We start from the raw sequence: 20591 nt of genomic DNA, 5'->3' as shown, positions 1-20591 counted from the left end.
TTTTGTGGACATACACACTCAGGTCCTACTTTGATCCAAGCCAACTATCTTGGAAGACATGGCTGAGGTTACTGGCTTCACATTTAGATTCAGTGCTTTTTTGTTGTTGTGTGTGTCATCCGTTTGTTTCTTTACTGGCTTATTTTTCCTTCCTTTCTGGTGGGGGTAATGTGGAATGTGAAGAGGAGAATCAAGAAGTATGGAAGACCTGCCTAGGCTTCTAAGTCTGAGCCACTTGCTCTTATTCTTTTATTTTTGTAACATCTTTATTGAAGTATAATTGCTTTACAACGGTGTGTTAGTCTCTGCTTTACAACAAAGTGAATCAGCTATACATATACATATATCCCCATATCGTCTCCCTCTTGCATCTCCCTCCCACGCTCCCTACCCCACCCCTCTAGGCAGTCAAAAAGCACCAAGCTGATCTCCCTGTGATATGCGGCTGCTTGCCACTAGCTATCTATTTTACATTTGGTAGTATATATGAGTTCATGCCATTCTCTCACTTCGTCCCAGGTTACCCTTCCCCCTCCACGTGTACTCAAGCCCATTCTCTACGCCTGCGACTTTATTCCTGTTCTGCCCCTACGGTCTTCAGAAACACTTTTTTTCTTAGATTCCATATATATGTGTTAGCATGTGGCATTTATTTTTCTCTTTCTGGCTTACTTCACTCTGCATGACAGTCTCTAGGTCCATCAACCTCACTACAAATAAAACAATTTCGTTTCTTTTTATGGCTCAGTAATATTCCATTGTATATATCTGCCACATCTTCTTTAACCATTCATCACTCGATGGACACTTAGGTTTCTTCCATGTCCTCGCTATTGTAAATAGAGCTGCAGTGAACATTGTGGTACATGACTCTTTTTAAATTATGGTTTTCTCAGGGTATATGCCCAGTAGTGGGATTGCTGGGTCATATGGTAGTTCTATATGTAATTTTTTAAGGAACCTCCATACTGTTCTCCACAGTGGCTGTATCAATTTACATTCCCACGAACAGACCAAGAGGGTTCCCTTTTCTTCACACTCTCTCCAGCATTTATAGTTTGTAGATTTTTTGATGATGGCCATTCTGACTGGTGGGAGGTGATACCTCATTGTAGTTGTGATTTGCATTTCTCTAATGATTAGTGATGTTGAACATACTTTCATGTGTTTGTTGGCAGTCTGTATATCTTCTTTGGAGAAACGTCTATTTAGGTCTTCTGCCCATTTTTGGATTGGATTGTTTTATTTTTTTGATATTGAGTTGCATGAGCTGCTTTAAACTTTGGAGGTTAATCCTTTGCCACTTGCCTTATTTGCAAGTATTCTCCCCCATTCTGAGGGTTTTCTTTTTATCTTGTTTATGGTTTCCTTTGCTGTGCAAAAGCTTTTAAGTTTCATTAGATCCCATTTGTTTATTGTTGTTTTTATTTCCATTTCTCTAGGAGGTGGGTCAAAAAGGATCTTGCTGTGATTTATGTCATAGAGTGTTCTGCCTATGCTTTCCTCTAAGAGCTCGACAGTGTATGGCGTTACATTTAGGTCTTTAATCCATTTTGAGCTTATTTTTGTGTATGGTGTTAGGGAGTGTTCTAATTTCATTCTTTTACATATAGCTGTCCAGTTTTCCCAGCACCACTTATTGAAGAGGCTTTCTTTTCTCCATTGTATATTCTTGCCTCCTTTATCAAAGATAAGGTGACCATATGTGCATGGGTTTACCTCTGGGCTTTCTATCATGTTCCATTGACCTATATTTCTCTTTTTGTGCCAGTACCATACTGTCTTGATTACTGTAGCTTTGTAGTATAGTCTGAAGTCTGGGAGCCTGATTCCTCTAGCTCTGTTTTTCTTTCTCAAGATTGCTTTGGCTATTTGGGGTCTTTTGTGTTTCCATACAAATTGTGAAATTTTTTGTTCTAGTTCTGTGAAAAATGCCATTGGTAGTTTGATAGGGATTGCACTGAATCTGTAGATTGCTTTGGGTAGTATACTCATTTTGACAATGATGATTCTTACAGTCCAAGAACATGGTATATCTCTCCATCTGTCTGTATCATTTTTAATTTCTTTCATCAGTGTCTTATAGTTTTCTGAATACAGGTCTTTTATCTTCTTAGGTAGGTTTATTCCTGGGTATTTTATTCTTTTTGTTGCAAAGGTAAATGGGACTGTTTCCTGAATTTCTCTTTCAGATTTTTCATCATATGTGTATAGGAATGTAAGAGATTTCTGTGCATTAATTTTTTATCCTGCTGCTTTACCAAACTGATTAGCTCTAGTAGTTTTCTGGTAGCATCTTTAGGATTCTCTATGTATAGTATCAAGTCGTTTGCAAACAGTGACAGCTTTACTTTTTTTTTTTCCAATTTGGATTCCTTTTTTGATTGCTGTGGCTAAAACTTCTAATTGTATGTTGAATAATAGTGCTGAGAGTGGAAAGCTTGTCTTGTTCCTGATCTTAGAGAGAATGGTTTCAGTTTTTCACCAAGAATGTTGACTGTAGGTTTGCCATATATGGCCTTTATTACATCGAGGTAAGTTCCCTCTATGCCTACTTTCTGGAGAGTTTTTATCATAAATGGGTGTTGAATTTTGTCGAACGATTTTTCTGCATCTAGTGAGATGACCATATGGTTTTTCTCCTTCAATTTGTTAATATTGTTTATCACATTGATTGATTTGCGTATATTGAATAATCCTTGCATTCCTGGGGTAAACCCCATTTGATCATGGTGTATGATCCAATCACTGTGCTACTGTATTCTGTTTGCTAGTATTTTGTTGAGGATTTTTGCATCTATGTTCATCAGTGGTATTGGTCAGTCTTTCTCTGTGACACCTTTGTCTGGTTTTGGTATCAGGGTGATGGTGGCCTCATAGAATGTGTTTGGGAGTGTTCCTCCCTATGCTATATTTTGGAAGAGTATGAGACAGGTGTTAGTTCTTCTCCAAATGTTTGACAGAATTCGCCTGTGAAGCCATCTGGTCCTGGGCTTCTGTTTGTTGGAAGATTTTAAATCACAGTCTCAATTTCAGTGCTTGTCATTGGTGTGTTTAAATTTTCTATTTCTTCCTGGTTCAGTCTCGGAAGGTTGTGCTTTTCTAAGAAATTGTCCATTCCTTCCAGGTTGTCCATTTTATTGGCATATAGTTGCTTGTAGTAATCTCTCATAATCCTTTGTATTTCTGCAGTACCAGTTGTTACTTTTCCTTTTTCTTTTCTAATTCTATTAAGTCTTCTCCCTTTTTTCTTTTTTTCTTTTTTTAAAATCTTTCCTGGAGTATAATTGCTTTACAATGGTCTGTTAGTTTCCGCTTTATAACAAAGTGAATCAGTTATACATATACATATGTTCCCATATCTCTTCCCTCTTCTGTCTCCCTCACTCCCACCCTCCCTATCCCACCCCTCTAGGTTGTCACAAAGAACTGAGCGGATCTCCCTGTGCCATGAGGCTGCTTCCCACTAGCTATCTATTTTACGTTTGGTAGTGTATATATGTCCATGCCACTCTCTCACTTTGTCACAGCTTACCCTACCCCCTCCCCATATCCTCAAGTCCATTCTCTAGTAGGTCTGTGCCTTTATAACTGTCTTACACCTAGGTTCTTCATGACATGTTTTTTCTCTTAAATTCCATACATATGTGTTAGCATACGGTATTTGTCAGTCTCTTTATGACTTACTTCACTCTCTATGACAGACTCCAGGTCCATCCACCTCACTACAAATAACTCAATTTCGTTTCTTTTTATGGCTGAGTAATATTCCATTGTATATATGTGCAACATCTTCTTTATCCGTTCATCCAATGATGGACACTGAGGTTGCTTCCATCTCCTGGCTACTGTAAACAGAGCTGCAATGAACATTTTGGTACATGACTCTTTTTGAATTATGTTTTTCTCAGGGTATATGCCCAGTAGTGGGATTGCTGGGTCGTACAGTGGTTCTATTTGCAGTTTTATTTTGGTTGTTTGCTTTTTTATTTGCGGTATGCGGGCCTCTCACTGTTGTGGCCTCTCCCGTTGCGGAGCACAGGCTTTGGACACGCAGGCTTAGCAGCCATGGCTCACAGGCCCAGCCGCTATGCAACATGTGGGATCCTCCCAGACCGGGGCATGAACCCGTGTCCCCTGCATCAGCAGGCAGACTCTCAACCACTGAGCCACCAGGGAAGCCCCTATTTGTAGTTTTTAAGGAAACTCAATACTGTTCTCCATAGTGGCTGTACCAATTCACATTCCCAGCAGCAGTGCAAACTGTTTCCTTTTCTCCACACCCTCTCCAACATTTATTGTCTCTAGATTTTTTGATGATGGCCATCCTGAACGATGTGAGATGGTATCTCATAGTAGTTTTGATTTGCATTTCTCTAATGAGTAATGATATTGAGCATTCTTTCATGTGTTTGTTGGCAATCTGTATATCTTCTTTTAAAACATGTCTATTTAGGTCTTCTGCCCATTTTTGGATTGGGTTGTTTTTTTGTGATTGAGCTGCTTGTACATCCTTTGTCAGTTGTTTCATTTGCATATATTTTCTCCCATTCTGAGGGTTATCTTTTGGTCTTGTTTATGGTTTCATTTGCTGTGCAAAAGCTTTGAAGTTTCATTAGGTCCCATTTGTTTATTTTTTTTAATTTCCATTTCTCTAGGAGGTGGGTCAAAAAGGATCTTTCTGTGATTTATGTCATAGAGTGTTCTGCCTATGTTTTCCTCTAAGAGTTTGATAGTTTCTGGCCTTACATTTAGGTCTTTAATCCATTTTGAGCTTACTCTTCTGTATGGTGTTAGGGAATGTTCTAATCTCATACTTTTACATGTACCTGTCCAGTTTTCCCAGCACCACTTATTGAAGAGGCTGTATTTTCTCCACTGTATATTCTTGCCTCCTTTGTCAAAGGTAAGGTGACCAGATGTGCGTGGGTTTATCACTGGGCTTTCTATCCTATTCCATTGATCTATATTTCTGTTTTTGTGCCAGTACCATACTGTCTTGATTACTGTAGCTTTGTAGTATAGTCTGAAGTCTGGGAGCCTGATTATTCCAGCTCCGTTTTTCGTTCTCAATATTGCTTTGGCTATTTGGGGTCTTTCGTGTTTCCATACAAATTGTGAAATTTTTTATTCTAGTTCTGTGAAAAATGCCAGTGGTACTTTGACAGAGATTGTATTGAATCTGTAGATTGCTCTGGGTATTAGTGTCATTTCCACAATGTTGATTCTTCCAAACCAAGAACATGGTATATCTCTCCATCTATTTGTATCATCTTTAATTTCTTTCATTAGTGTCTTATAATTTTCTGCATACAGGTCTTGTGTCTCCTTAGGTAGGTTTATTCCTAGATATTTTATTCTTTTTCTTGCAATGGTAAATGGGAGTGTTTTCTTAATTTCATTTTCAGATTTTTCATCATTAGTGTTTAGGAATGCCAGAGATTTCTGTGCATTAATTTTCTATCCTGCTACTTTACCAAATTCATTGATTAGCTCTAGTAATTTTCTGGTAACATATTTGGGAAGCTCTATGTATAGTATCATGTCATCTGCAAACAGTGACAGCTTTACTTCTTCTTTTCCGATTTGGATTCCTTTAATTTCTTTTTCTCCTCTGATTCCTGTGGCTAAAACTTCTAAAACTATGTTGAATAAGAGTGGTGAGAGTGGGCAACCTTGTTTTGTTCCTGATCTTAGTGGAAATGGTTTCAGTTTTTCACCATTGAGGACGATGTTGGCTGTGGGTTTGTCATATATGACCTTTATTATGTTGAGGAAAGTTCCCTCTATACCTATTTTGTGCAGGGTTTTTATCATAAATGGGTGTTGAATTTTATCGAAAGCTTTCTCTGCATCTATTGAGATGATCATATGGTTTTTCTCCTTCAGTTTGTTAATATGATGTATCACATTGATTGATTTGCGTATATTGAAGAATTCTTGCATTCCTGGAATAAACCCCACTTGATCATGGTGTATGATCCTTGTAATATGCTGTTGGATTCTGTTTGCTAGTATTTTGTTGAAGATTTCTGCATCTATGTTCATCAGTGATATTGGCCTGTAGTTCTCTTTCTTTGTGACATCTTTGTCTGGTTTTGGTATCAGGGTGATGGTGGCCTCGTAGAATGAGTTGGGGAGTGTTCCTCCCTCTGCTATAGTTTCGAAGAGTTTGAGAAGGCTGGGTGTTAGCTCTTCTCTAAATGTTTGATAGAATTTGCCTGTGAAGCCATCTGGTCCTGGGCTTTTGTTTGTTGGAAGATTTTTAATCACAGTTTCAATTTCAGTGCTCGTGTTTGGTCTGTTCATATTTTCTATTTCTTCCTGGTTCAGTCTTGTCAGGTTGTGGATTTCTAAGAATTTGTCCATTTCTTCCAGAGTGTGCATTTTATTGGCATAGAGTTGCTTGTAGTAATCTCTCACGATCTTTTGTATTTCTGCAGTTTCTCCTTTTTCATTTCTATTGATTTGCGTCTTCTCCCATTTTTCTTGATGAGTCTGGCTAATGGTTTATCAATTTTGTTTACCTTCTTAAAGAACCAGCTATTAGTTTTGTTGATGTTTGCTATCGTTTCCTTCATGTCTTTTTCATTTATTTCTGATCTTATCTTTACGATTTCCTTCCTTCTGCTAAAATTGGGGTTTCTTTGTTGTAAGTTTAGGTTCTTTATTTGACGTGTTTCTTGTTTTGAGGTAGGACTGTACTGCTATAAAGTTCCCTCTTAGAACTGCTTTTGCTGCATCCCATAGGTTTTGGGTCATCATGTTTTCATTGTCATTTGTTTCTAGGTATTTTTTGATTTCCTATTTGATTTCTTCAGTGATCTCTTTTTTATTCAGTAGTGTATTGTTTAATCTCCAAGTATTTGTATTTTTTACAGATTTTTTTTTCTGTAATTGATATCTAGTCTCATAGCATTGTGGTCGGAAAAGATACCTGATATGATTTCAATTTTCTTAAATTTACCAAGACTTGATTTGTGACCCAAGATATAATGTATCCTGGAGAATGTTCCACGAGAACTTAATAAAGTGTACTCTGTTGTTTTTGGATGGAATGTCCTATAAATATCAATTAAGTCCACCTTGTTTAAGGTATAATTTAAAGCTTGTGTTTTCTTATTTATTTTCATTTTGGATGATCTGTCCATTGGTGAAAGTGGGGTGTTAAAGTCCCCTACTATGAATGTGTTACTGTCGATTTCCCCTTTTATGGCTGTTAGGATTTACTTTATGTATTGAGGTGCTCTGATGTTGGGTGCATAAACATTTACAATTGTTATATCTTCTTCTTGGATCGTACCCTTGATCATTATGTAGTGTCCTTGTCTCCAGTAATAATCTTTATTTAAGTACTGCGTGCTAACCGATTGCGCCACTGGAGCTCTAATAATCTTTATTTTAAAGTCTATTTTGTCTGATATGAGAATTACTATTCCAGCTTTCTTGTGATTTCCATTTGCATGGAATATCTTTTTCCATCCCCTCACTTTCAATCTGTATGTATCCTTAGGTCTGAAGTGGGTCTGTTGTAGACAGCATATATATGGGTCCTGTTTTTGTATCCATTCAGCCAGTCTATGTCATTTGGTGGGAGCATTTAATCCATTTTCGTTTAAGGTAATTATATGTATGTTCCTATAACCTGTTTCTTAATTGTTTGGGGTTTGTTATTGTAGGTCTTTTCCTTCTCTTGTGTTTCCTGCCTAGAGAAATTTCTTTAGCATTTGTTGTAAAGCTGGTTATTTGGTGCTGAATTCTCTTAGTTTCTGCTTGTCTGTAAAGGTTTTAATTTCTCCATCGAATATGAATGAGATCCTTGCAGGGTAATCTTGGTTGTAGGCTTTTCCCTTTCATCGCTTTAAATATGTCCTGTCACTCCATTCTGGTTTGCAGAGTTTCTGCTGAAAGATCAGCTGTTAACCTTATGGAGATTCCCTTGTATGTTATTTGTTGTTTTTCCCTTGGTGCTTTTAATATTTTTTGTTTTTAATTTTTGATAGTTTGATTAATAGGTGTCTTGGTGTGTTTCTCCTTGGATTTATCCTGTATGGGACTCTCTGTGCTTCCTCGACTTGATTATTTCCTTTCCCATATTAGGGAATTTTTCAACTATAATCTCTTCAAATATTTTATCAGTCCCTTTCTTTTACTCTTCGTCTTCTGGGACCCCTATGATTTTAATGTTGGTGCATTTAATGTTGTCCCAGAGTTCTCCAAGACTGTCCTCAATTCTTTTCATTCTCCTTTGTTTATTGTGCTCTGCAGTAGTTATTTCCACTATTTTATCTTCCAGGTCACTTACCCATCTTCTGCCTCAGTTATTCTGCTATTGATTCCTTCTAGAGAATTTTAAATTTCATTTATTGTGTTGCTCAGCATTGTTTGTTTGCTCTTTAGCTCTTCTAGGTCCTTGTTAAACGTTTCTTGTATTTTCTCCATTCTATTTCCAAGATTTTGGGTCATCTTTACTATCATTACTCTGAATTCTTTTTCAGGTAGACTGCCTATTTCCTCTTCAGTTGTTTGGTCTGGTGGGTTTTTACCTTGCTCCTTCATGTGCTGTGTGTTTCTCTGTCTTCTCATTTTGCTTAACTTACTGTGTTTGGTGTCTCCTTTTCACAGGCTGCAGGTTCGTAGTTCCCGTTGTTATTGTTGTTTGCCCCCAATGGCTAAGGTTGGTTCAGTGGGTTGTGTAGGCTTCCTGGTGGAGAGGACTGGTGCCTGTGTTCTGGTGGATGAGGCTGGATCTTGTCTTTCTGGTGGGCTGTACCATGTCTGGTGGTGTGTTTTGGGGTGTCTGTGACCTTATTATGATTTTAGGCAGCCTCTCTGCTAATGGGTGGGGTTGTGTTCCTGTCTTGCTAGTTGTTTGGCATAGTGTGTCCAGCACTGTAGCTTGCTGGTTGTTGAGTGGAAATGGGTCTGTGGACCAATGTCCTGAACTTGGCTGTCTCACCTCAGAGGCACAGGCCTGACATCCGGCCGGAGCACCAAGACCCTGTCAGCCACAGAGCTCCAAAGAAAAGGGAGAAAAAATGAAAGAAGGAAAGAAAAAAATTATAAAATACAAAGAAAAAAGTTATTAAAGTAAAAGATTAAAAAATTATTAAAAATGTAAACAATTAAAAAGTAATAAAAGCAAAAGGAAAAAAGAAGAGAGGAACCAAACTGAAAAACAAATCCACCAGTGACAACAAGCTCTAAAAACTATACTAAAAACAGAAACAGAAACAAAAACAGACAGACAAAAGTCTAGGACAAATGGTAAAAGCAAAGCTATACAGACAAAAATCACAGAAAGAAGCATACACATACACACTCACAAAAAGAGAAAAAGGAAAAATATATGTATTTTGTTTTTTAAAAAACAGGAAGATAGCAACCAAATCAATAAACAAATCTATCAATGGTAATAAACTCTAAATACTAAAGTAAGAAAAAAATAAAACCAGAAACCAGTCAGTCATATACAGCAAACTCCAAGTCTACAGTTGCCCCCAAAGTCCACTGCCTCAATTTTGGGATGATCTGTTGTCTATTCAGGTATTCCAGAGATGCAGGGTACATCAAATTGTTTGTCGATATTTAATCCGCTGCTCCTGAGGCTGCTGGGAGAGATTTCCCTTTCTCTTCTTTGTTAGCACAGCTCCCGGGTTCAGCTTTGGACTTGGCCCCGCCTCAGCGTGTAGGTCGCCTGAGGGCATCTGTTCTTCGCTCAGACAGGACGGGGTTAAAGTAGCAGCTGATTCGGGGGCTCTGGCTCACTCAGGCCGGGGGTGGGAGGGGTACGGAATGCAGGGCTAGCCTGCGGTGGCAGAGGCCAGCATAACTTTGCAACAGCCTGAGGTGCACCATGAGTTCTCCCGGGGAAGCTGTCCCTGGATCACGGGAACCCGGCAGTGGCGGGCTGCACAGGCTCCCGGGGGGGGAGGTGTGGATTGTGACCTGTGCTCGCACACAGGCTTCCTGGTGGCTGCAGGAGCAGCCTTAGCGTCTCATGCCCGTCTCTGGGGTCCATGCTTTTAGCCGCGGCTCGTGCCCGTCTCTGGGGTCCATGCTTTTAGCCGCGGCTCGTGCCTGTCTCTGGAGCTCCTTTAAGCGGTGCTCTTAATCCCCTCTCCTCGCGCACCAGGAAACAAAGAGGGAAGAAAAAGTCTCTTGTGTCCTCGACAGCTCGAGACTTTTTCCCGGACTCCCTCCCGGCTAGCTGTGGCACACTAGCCCCCTTCAGGCTGTGTTCACGCACCCAACCCCTGTCCTCTCCCTGGAATCTGACCTCTGAAGCCCAAGCCTCAGCTCCCAGCCCCCACCCATCCCGGAGGGTGAGCAGACAAGCCACTCAGGCTGGGGAGTGCTGGTTGGCACTGATCCTCTGTGCGGGAATCTCTCCGCTTTGCCCTCTGCACCCCTGTTGCTGTGCTCTCCACCGCGGCTCTGAAGCTTTCCCCCTCCGCCACCCGCAGTCTCCGCCCACAAAGGGGCTTCCTAGTATGTGGAAACCTTTCCTCCTTCACAGCTCCCTCCCACTGGTGCAGGTCCCGTTCCTATTCTTTTGTCTCTGTTTTGTCTTTTTTCTTATGCCCTACCCAGGTACGTGTGGAATTTCTTGCCTTTTGGGAAGTCTGAAGTCTTCTGCCAGCGTTCAGTAGCTGCCCTGTAGGAGTTGTTCCACATGTAGATGTATTTCTGACGTATCTGTGGGGAGGAAGGTGATCTCCCTAACTTATTCTTTACTCAATGATCTGCATTGGAGAGGCGCCTGTATAGCATGTGAAAATGTGGAATTCTGAATCCCACTGTTATGTATTGCTTTGGAAGACACAGAAATCTTAGAGTCACTCTCTAAAAATGCCATTTATAAACTCTATCAAAATATAATCCTTAATATGAAATACAGGTAATCTCTCACTGTACATATCATCCCGGAGGCCAACACAGAATAAAGGTGAATGAGATATGGCCCAGTTCTGCATGGTCTTCAGCTAGATTGAATCAAGGATGTTCGCTGGGTTTAGGGAGATCTGAGGTCTTGGGAATTTTACTTGGTTTGTAAGATCCAGTATGGAAGGGTCCTCCAAGACAGTGGGATTACAGGATGGCCTAGGGAAATAGTTTACAGTTTGTCTCAGTCCTGTCAATTCCCTTCTTAGGTGAGTTTGCAATTCCTTAGACTCTGGGGCCTCCATGTCAAGCAGATTTGCAGGATAAGAGGTGCTCAGGATCCATATGACATAAACTGAGTCACTGGTAAGATTGTCTGATATCTCCATGACTTGAGGATTAGAAACAAAATTGCCAATCTACCTGGTTCTCCCTAACAGTGGCCTAAATAATGGTAAGCATCTCAGAGATTCTACAGACATGAAACAACGTTTTTTCCAGACCACACCCCTGTCTTCAAAATGGATGTTACAAGAATATTAAATAGTAAATAAAAATATTTCCCATTATATTATTGGTCATAATGATTGATTATGGAGTCTTGAGTGAATCTGAAATTAAGAGCAAACTTTCCTTAATCCGTTTCGGAAAATCTTAAGTGAAAAAAGTAGTGCATTGACTGAAAAGCATCATCTCTCACTTTAGAGACAAATGTTAGCATACTTAGAGATTCTACCCTGCCAATGCTCAAACTGAGGATTTGTGTAGAGTAAGGAAATAGGAAAATTAGGGCAACATCAGACCTGAGAGCAGTAGCAGCAGCTAAATCTCCCAAGAGCTGTGGATCCTTAAGCAGAAATGAACACCAGATTTAAATATTTCTGAGTCAATGACACAGAGAAATATTTAGGGAAAATCTGATTTGTAATGTGAAATTTCCATTGCAATTAACTTCAATCTGAGAGCTAACTTTACAGATTCATTGGAATAAATGGATGGAATAGAATTTTATCATTAAAGGTCTCTACCTCCATGCCATGAATTGGGCTCCATTACCTATTAAATATCCTCATGGTTGATTTCCTTCATTCTCCCTCTCTCAAAGTTCAGAGCTAAACTGATAGTTGCCATAACTATGTTTAGCTTAGGTTTTCTGGTACCATTTATGCCAATTCCTTCCCTTGACAAGGCACCTGCTTCTTTAACTTTGGCAAAGGTACTATTTAATCAATTATCCACAGATTACTAATGTTGACTGACTCCCACATTTTAACCTGAAGCATTGGTTAATGAATTGGTTGGTTACATCACAAAAGAACAAGGTGGTACCATTTCTATAAAACTGTCCTGGGACTTCCCTGGTGGTCCAGTGGTTAAGAACCCACCTTCCAATGCAGGGGACGCCGGTTTGATCCCTGGTTGGGGATCTAAGATCCCACATTCTGTGGCGCAACTATGCCCATGCACCACAACTACTGAGCCTGCGCACCACAACTAGAGAGTCTGCGTGCTGCAAGTATAGAGCCCATGTGCTCTGGAGTCCATGTGCCACAACTACAGAGCCTGCGCGCCGCAATGAAAGATCCTTCATGCCACAACTAAGACCCGACACAGCCAAAAATAATAAAATATTAAAAAAAATAAAACTTTCCTGTTAGGTGGTGGGGCACACACAGATTCCTAGAGAATGTTTAACCTGTTCTTTATCTAACACTCAAATGTTAAATTATAAGCTACACATAGTCCAATGGATGCTGGAAATTTTGAAATGGCTTCTGCCTACTCAACATACAGGTGCCTTTTCTCTCTCCATAGCACAGGACCTTCATTCTAGATTATTAAGGTACGTTCCATGGCTGCAAGCCAGCAAGCGGCTCCACACTTCTTCTCAGGACCCCCTGCATCATCCTCCTTCCTTTACAACTCCAAAGTCCAACTCTTTTGGCCCAAGGTCTTCAAGATAAGATAGGGATCATACCTGCCATGTGTGATTTTAATCCTGGATGGAGGTAGGGGGTTTAAATTTGAGATTGGAGGAATGTAAGGAGTGAGGCCTTCATGGACGGGTGAAATCATACAGGAGCATCAAACATACGATCAGATATGCTGCACTGTGAAGATTAATTTTCTCTACCTGTCATTCTTGAATCTTACGAAACTAGAAGAGAGTCTAGATTCTTCCCAGACTAGAAAAATGTATCAAAACCACCCCATCATTTCTTAAGCCTCAGAGAGGTCCAGGAAAAGTGAGGGGCAGGTGAGAGTTGGAGAAGCCACTTTGAGTGACAAGAAAGTAGGGAGACTGGAGTAGACGGCCAGGCTGGGAGGCAAGAAAGTGGAGGAATCAATGCAGAGCCAGCAAAGAGCTCCCTATTAGGATTTAGGTCCTAAGGAAAATGATCTGAACTTTCATACCATTCTTAGCACGAGGCACTATGCTTGGCACATTTTAGACACTCAGTAAAGAGCTTTGAAAGTACTATTTTTAAAAAATAACAAGATACATGTAGGCCAAATTTCCATTCAGTATAAGTACAAACATTGACCTCACAGCTATTTTTTTCTAGCTCTGTATCTTTAATTCACTGTGTCACAAGCCATTTGATGAATCTGGGGGGAAAAAGGTATGAATCCCCTCTCCACAAAATGCAACTATAACATTTTGAATATCAATTCAGGGGCTAATAGAATTTTCCAAAGTCCAGCTGAAAATGTCATAATCCATGGGGATAGGGGGTTAGTATTTTCTTCATGCTTTTAAAATGCTACAGAATGTCTACTTTCTAATTTTATTCAAATAAAACAGGAATCTTTAAGTTCCTAATAGATATATCATTCTAACTTATTTCTCTCACTTTTCACTGTACTAAATTGCTTTGAAATGGTTCATAAGCATTCACAGAGGTTAGATTCACATAGCTATAAAAAAAATGATGGCACTTCTAAGTATATTTCTCAACTTTGATGATGAAAGGAAAGCCATCCAACCCTCTAAACCCACAATAATCTGTGGGGACACTGAATGGTTCTAGATTGATCTGACACTTTTCATTTTCTTAGGGTATCTGCTAGGATTGCAATTAATGCCTAAGATTTCTATAAAGAAGCCCAGGCTGGTAAGAAGGAGAAAAACACAGAGATCGAGTGTATGAGTCTGGCAGGTAATGGATCAGAATGCAGCAGCTCATCACACTCAGACCTAATTTTTTAGAAATAGTGGTTGTCAACTCAAGAAGTAGAATGTACTTGCTGCCAGGAGATATCTGCTGATCTAGCCACGCAATGGTTGCACAAGTAAACACTGGAAGAAAATAGAGCCTTCCGAGATCCAAACAATTTTCAACCAAACTTGATATGTTTGACATAATCATAAACTCCTAGGAGTGTTATAAACAGCATTCTTGATAGAACAAGAGCAAAACACCTTGTAGTCCCTCATGTTTGAATGAAGGCAGAAGTCAGGAAGGCACCTCCTGAGAATGAGTGTTCTAAAACTGTGAAATGGGTTCACAGAACAAAAAGGCTCTTAATTTTGGAGTTCTGACAGAATCACCTGGGGAGTTAAAATGCACAAAGATCTGTAGTTTTCCTTTCCCTGCCCATAATGTGGCCTAAGGTTGGGAGGTAAGTCCTGGAAAAGACAAGGGGAAAACAACATTTACTGGGTCTTACTGTGTGCTTATTTTGCATTTCACCTTTATTATGTTCATATCACATAAGAGATATTTTACCTGGGAGGAAGCATAATTTGCTGGGTAAATAAATAGAAACCAGATGGCCTGGGTTCAAATGCTGGTATCCTCCCTTAGTTGCAATGTGACCCAGATGGGATGATTTCTTTAGCTTTCCACATTTCCATTTCCCATCCTTAAAATGGAGATAGTCGTACTCTGAGTTACTGGGTGATTGTGGGGATTAAAGTGGGTGAATTCATGCAAAGTACCTAGAACACTACTTGTTACAGAGTGACCATCAGGTAAGTGCCAGCAATTACTCTCGGCAAAATTTTACAAGTGAGAAAATGGAAGGTCTAAAAGGTTAAGTAGTAGTTAACCTAGGGTCGTGCAATGCTGGATATTTTCAAATGACTCTAACACATTTATAATTGTTCTGGGGCCCATGGAATACAGTCTTGAGGTGGGAGGATGGATTCACTACCTTTTTAAGAGCATGCCAGATTTGGAGTTCTGTGACTGACTTAGTGCAAGAGTGCAGGGCTGCACCATTTTTGACATTCAAATGAATTCCCCCTTCTGAATGTGCAACTAAGTAGCAAAAATAATGTAGCAATTATTTTTGTGAAAATCAACCGAGTTAATATGAATAGATGAGTTTTTTTTTTTTGGCTCGTGTGCTTCAGCCTCATATATGCACAGGAAGGACGCGAGCTAATCATTTAAAAATGTTCTGGCTTATGTACAGTGAAAGAGGTGAGGATTTTCAAGAGCCCTCAAACCACCCCTTGTTCTGATTTCATCTGCCCAATAGTTCTCTTGGCCTTCTCCACTCAAGTTTGGAAAATATTGGTCACTACGATGGGCTACAACTAGTGCTGTGTACTCTGAATATCAGGGCCCCTGGTTAGCATTCCTAACCAAGTGACTAGACTATTATAAATATTCTACTCTAATGACCCATCCCCATCACCTAAAAGGTTTGCCCTGAACTCAGGGATTCTAGAATTTTCTCCACACTCAAAATTCCAAGTTATTTTCTCATTCAGATCTGTGTCCTATGTGAAACTTTGCTTCTGATCTAACCCAACTCTTGCCTGGGACATAAATCTCATTTCCCCCTTGCTTCGGGTGCATCCCTTTTATATCCAAGATCAATCCTAAATAAACTTTCCTTGGACAGAGGTGAACACTCAGAATCTATTTGACTCTATTTGATTCCATTAGATTCAACTCAATTTAATTCAACACAATTCAAGTACTCCGAGCCCCTGCTTTGAGACCAGCCCTACTCAGGGCACCATTCTGCCTGACAAATGGAAGATAAAAATGCATAAGGATAAAATGTCACATATTCATATGAATCTTCTACCTTTCCTTTTCTCTCAACTTTAACTTCAAATAAACTCCATCTTCCCATTTTCTATTTTTTATTTTCCCCTAGAACAAGCTATCAGGCTTTTAAGAGTCCTTGTCACATAAAAGGCAAGGCTCTGGTTTGAGATATTACCAGAGATGTGACAATTGCTTTGGAAGCAGAGTTATAGCACTGCTTTCCCATGGGTGCCATGGGCAGTTTGATTTCTTCCACATATGTGTGAGAGAGTGTGTATGTGGGGGGGGGGACTTTGCTTAACAAGTGTGGCTGTAAAAATTAAACTATATCAGTGTGCACCGAATATCATGTCAAATCTCACCTTTTAAGCTCTGCTCCTGCTTTGTGGGAAGTGGATCCAAAAAACAGCATATGCATGCATCCGTAGTGATCTGCACACACACTCCCACACTCACACATTTGGATTTTCACTCAGAGCCTGTACGCTGGTAAATACAACGATACCACCTCTGCCAAATGTCTGCAACCCTGACATATGATATTACCGTGCCAATTACTTCACCGGACATGGGACTTAACACAGCCACCAACACAGCGAGCTCTGTTAAATCTCTCCTTTTCCTTTCCTGGGGGAAGTGAGTGCCCATTAAGAAACCCCAGGGAGTCTGTGAGCTTCTCTGAGCCATCACTTGCTCCTTCAGCTGGCCGCCTCCCCAGCTCGGCCTTGTGCCTCTCTCTCAGGGCTGAGGCTGGTATGTGTGCTGCACTTGGTCAAACATCCCTCACTCAAACCGATGCTGGTGTGACAGCTTGGGATCAGGCTGAATTCTACATGGCACTTGTGCACCACTGTCGTTGGCAGTGAACTTCTGGCTGCCATCCAGTCAGTGACAGTTAAACCTAAGATGGCAGAGCAAAATGAAACATAACCTAGAAGGTGTGTTCCATCACAGAAGGATATTGCAAGTCAAATACCTTCGGAAAACCCTGCCCTCAAAATTCCTCTGTTAGACAATAATGGTTCACCTAAGCCTATTAAAGGCTCTGATAAGGTTTGCAATTAAAAAATCTGTTTAACCTTGCTTGATATTGTCCTCCAAAATCTTTGACCTTGGAACTCTCCACTGTACTCAGACAGCTCCCCAAACACATACTGAAACACACATCCCACACATAGTACCTGTCTTGGTCAGCTCAGGCTGCTATAAGGAAATACCATAGACTAGGGGGCTTGAACAACAGTTACTGATTTCTCATAGTTCTAGAGGCTGGGAAATCCAGGGTCAAGGTGGTGGCAGATTCAGTTCCTGGGGAGTGTCCTCTTCCTGGCTTGCAGAGAACTGCCTTCTAGGTGTGTCCTCATATGGTGGAGAGAAAGTGGCTCCAGTGCCTCTTCTTATAAGGGCACTAATCCCATCATAGGGGCCCCACCTCCATGACCTTATCTAAACTTAATTTCTTCGCAAAGTCTCCACCTCCAAAACCACCACATTGGCGTTAAGGGCTGCAACATATGAGTTGTGTGGGGGGACACAAACATTCAGCCCATAACAGCACCCATTAACCAAGATTCTGTGTTAACAATACTTGTTGGAATTTTCCTAAAGCACATTTTCCTTAATGTCTTAAGGAGTATATATTGCAGTGACTAGAGCGCAGATTCTGGAGTCTACCAAAGCTTATGACCTTATAACAGAGTGAACTTCAGCAAATCTAAAAATAGCGACTATCTTCTAAGGTTATTGCAAGAGTTAAATATAACAAAAGAACTAAGAGCAATGCCAGGCTCCTCACTAGTAGGTAATAAATGTTAATTATCGTTAATTTCCTGGGTAGACTAAATTTTAGGGAATGTTACACCAAATTATTCTTACTGGTCACAATGTTCAGTTTTTCTCCTGTACTGAGTCAATTTTGGTTTCTCATTCTCAAGCTTCTACCAAAATGAGGTCTATTATCAGTATTAAGCCCAGCACATATATTTTTTTATCAGCAAGGTAGCCAATGTAGTGATCCTCTGTGAACCTAGCTACAAACGTATCATGCTCTGACTCTAGCTGGGATGTTACTGGGCAAGAAGCACAAGAGCTCAGCTCATGCAGTGTCACCTGGGTTCCTCTCTACTTGTCTTGCATTTTGAGTTGATACTCTTGGGAAAATGGAGGAGGGGATGTCTAGGGCTCTGGACAACTCTGAGAAGCTCAAACCTTGCTGCCCTGAGATAAAGGATAAAGAGAGACGGGGCTTGTTGGATCTGTTGTCTTATAAGCCCCATCTTTGGGGAAGTGATTGGCACAACAATATATGTCAGCTTTGAGGGAAGGGAATCCTCAACCGCTAATTGAGATCACTCAGAACTTGTTGCAAAAATAAATAAAAACAAAAAGCAAACAAACAGCCCCCACCCCGCCAAAAAAAAAAAAACCCAAAACACCCTGCAAACAATCAACCCAAACAAAAGCTTCCCAATTTAGACTCTGGGCTTAGCAGCCCTTGTGTGCTGCCTTGAGATTTTCAATGTCATAGAAAAGTAGGAGGTTCTTTTACTACCTGGCTTGTAAGAGCCAATAGGAGAGGCCTCGCCTATTCTTTGAATAATTCTGGTATCTGCTAGCTTAAGCCAGATTTAGACTGGCTTTACACTAGGTGAAAAGTGAGACTGGACATATAACAGGAGAAGGTGGGATGGCAGGGCCTGGACTGGGTCAGGCAAGTGAGGCAGTCACCTGGGTATAAAATTTAAGAGTGTATCAAAAATAATAATCAATAATTTTAATGTAATATTTAAAAAAATAACAATTCATGTAAAAAATTTATGATGAACCAAATATCAAAATTTTAAGACAAGATCAGCATTACTGAATTTTCCTTTTGCCTTGGACTCTAATATGTGAGCAGGAATATGTGAATGATAGGGAAAGATTAGGTCAGCAAGGAAAATTAATGGACAATTTCCATAAGACTATCTTATATTTCTCAAGATTAGCAAAACTCAATCTGTATCTAACAGTAAAAATTGTAACTGAATATCTTTCTAATTGTCTTAAAGCAAGATCAACATTAAAGATTTCTATAAGCAAAGAGAGGGTTTGGGGCAGAGAGGAAGAAAGATTTATTGGATACCTGTTATTGTTTTTTGATTCCATAATTTGATATTTTATTACTATTTGATTGCTGGGGGAACTGAGCTTGGAGAGTAAAGTCCAAACTAAAAGCTAATATAGGGATAAAGGTAAAATTTACGACAGATCTGCTTTGCTCCAAAACCCATTTTTTCCTCCACGCTACTTTGTGTGTGCCCTGGCTATTTGTAAGGCGATAATAGCACTAATTCCTGCCACTTTTATTAGGGCATAATGTAAGTGAACTACATTTACTTTAACTACAAAAACGCTACCAAAATATAAGGTTCATTTAGTCTTTAATTCATTCATTACCTATTTATTTGGTACCAGGAAGTCAACTATTTTGATCTGGAATATTGCAGAGAGCAATAAAAAGAGCCTGCCCTTTGGACTTCAAGTTTTCATAGATTTGCAGATTTTGAACACTTGAGTGTTCTCAATTCTTGTACTTCATGTCAGAAATGAAAATGTGGCTGGTTTATTTCTGGTATACACTGTCTGGAATTGCTTAGGAAGGCAGGTAAATTATTCTTTAGATAATTGTCCAAATTTTTGCTTCTCCTCTGCTATCAGAGATATGACCCACAGGTACAAACAAAGCATCTTATCTTAGAAGCCCTATTTTTTTTCTTTTGGTTCCTCAGTTTACCAAATATAAGACGTCTACAGGTAGGGAGACTTGACATTCTGCACGGCTATTTCTAGAATGAGTAGACAGACTTCATTCTCGACCTCATGGCAACTGGACATTGAATCCTGGCGTCAGAAGAAGAGCACTGTGTTCCCTGAGCTTGTTTTAAGTTCAAGGGCATGGCAGGATTCCAAGAAATGCTGCTTCAGGTCTTCAGTTGGATAACTTAATTATAATTGATAACATATGCCAGCACATTTGAAGTGCGGTCTTTTATAGTGAATATTGCTGGTAGGTAGTTTATTATTTATTAATCTAATAACTTAAAATTCCACGATAAAAGCCTTAGTACAAGAGATTGTCTAAGCCTTGCCTGAATAATTACTAATGGGATATTAATAGCTGTTATACTGGTAACAGGTCTATTAAATTATGTAGACTGAAATTGCTTTGGTGACCTCAGGTGAGCAGCTCTCTGGGAATGGAGATATACTTGAGCAAGCAGAAGCAAAATCACAGTGCTCAGATAGGTTCTTTTAAATACAATATCTCCCCTGATAGAAGTGTTCAAATGAAGAGCAGAGTTTATATGAGAGTCTGGACCTTGATGTGCTTTTTGGGAATGTACCGTGCGAGGAGGTATAGCAATACTGTAGAGTAGTCAAAGCATAGGCATCGACATCAGATAATGTGTCTCTAAATCCGCATTTCTTCACTTCCAAGACAGTCTGCTACAAACTTGGGCAAGCAATTTGATCTCTCCGAGATTTGCTGTTCTTAAATGAAAAATATAGTTATGATATCAAACCCACAGTGTTGAGAGAGCTAAATGAGATCACACATATATGATGAAAACATATTAATGAGAACTTACTCAGAGATGTCCTCCTCCTTAAATTTGCCAAAGAGAATGTTTCAGTTGCTAATCCAACTTTCTGGTT

Source organism: Delphinapterus leucas, chromosome 10 (assembly GCF_059928025.1).
Source record: "Delphinapterus leucas isolate spDelLeu-1000000601 "Yukka" chromosome 10, BTC_Dleu_Yukka2, whole genome shotgun sequence".
Lineage (NCBI taxonomy): Eukaryota > Metazoa > Chordata > Mammalia > Artiodactyla > Monodontidae > Delphinapterus > Delphinapterus leucas.
The sequence above is the reverse complement of the archived record's forward strand: the minus strand, read 5'-3'. Positions refer to the sequence as shown.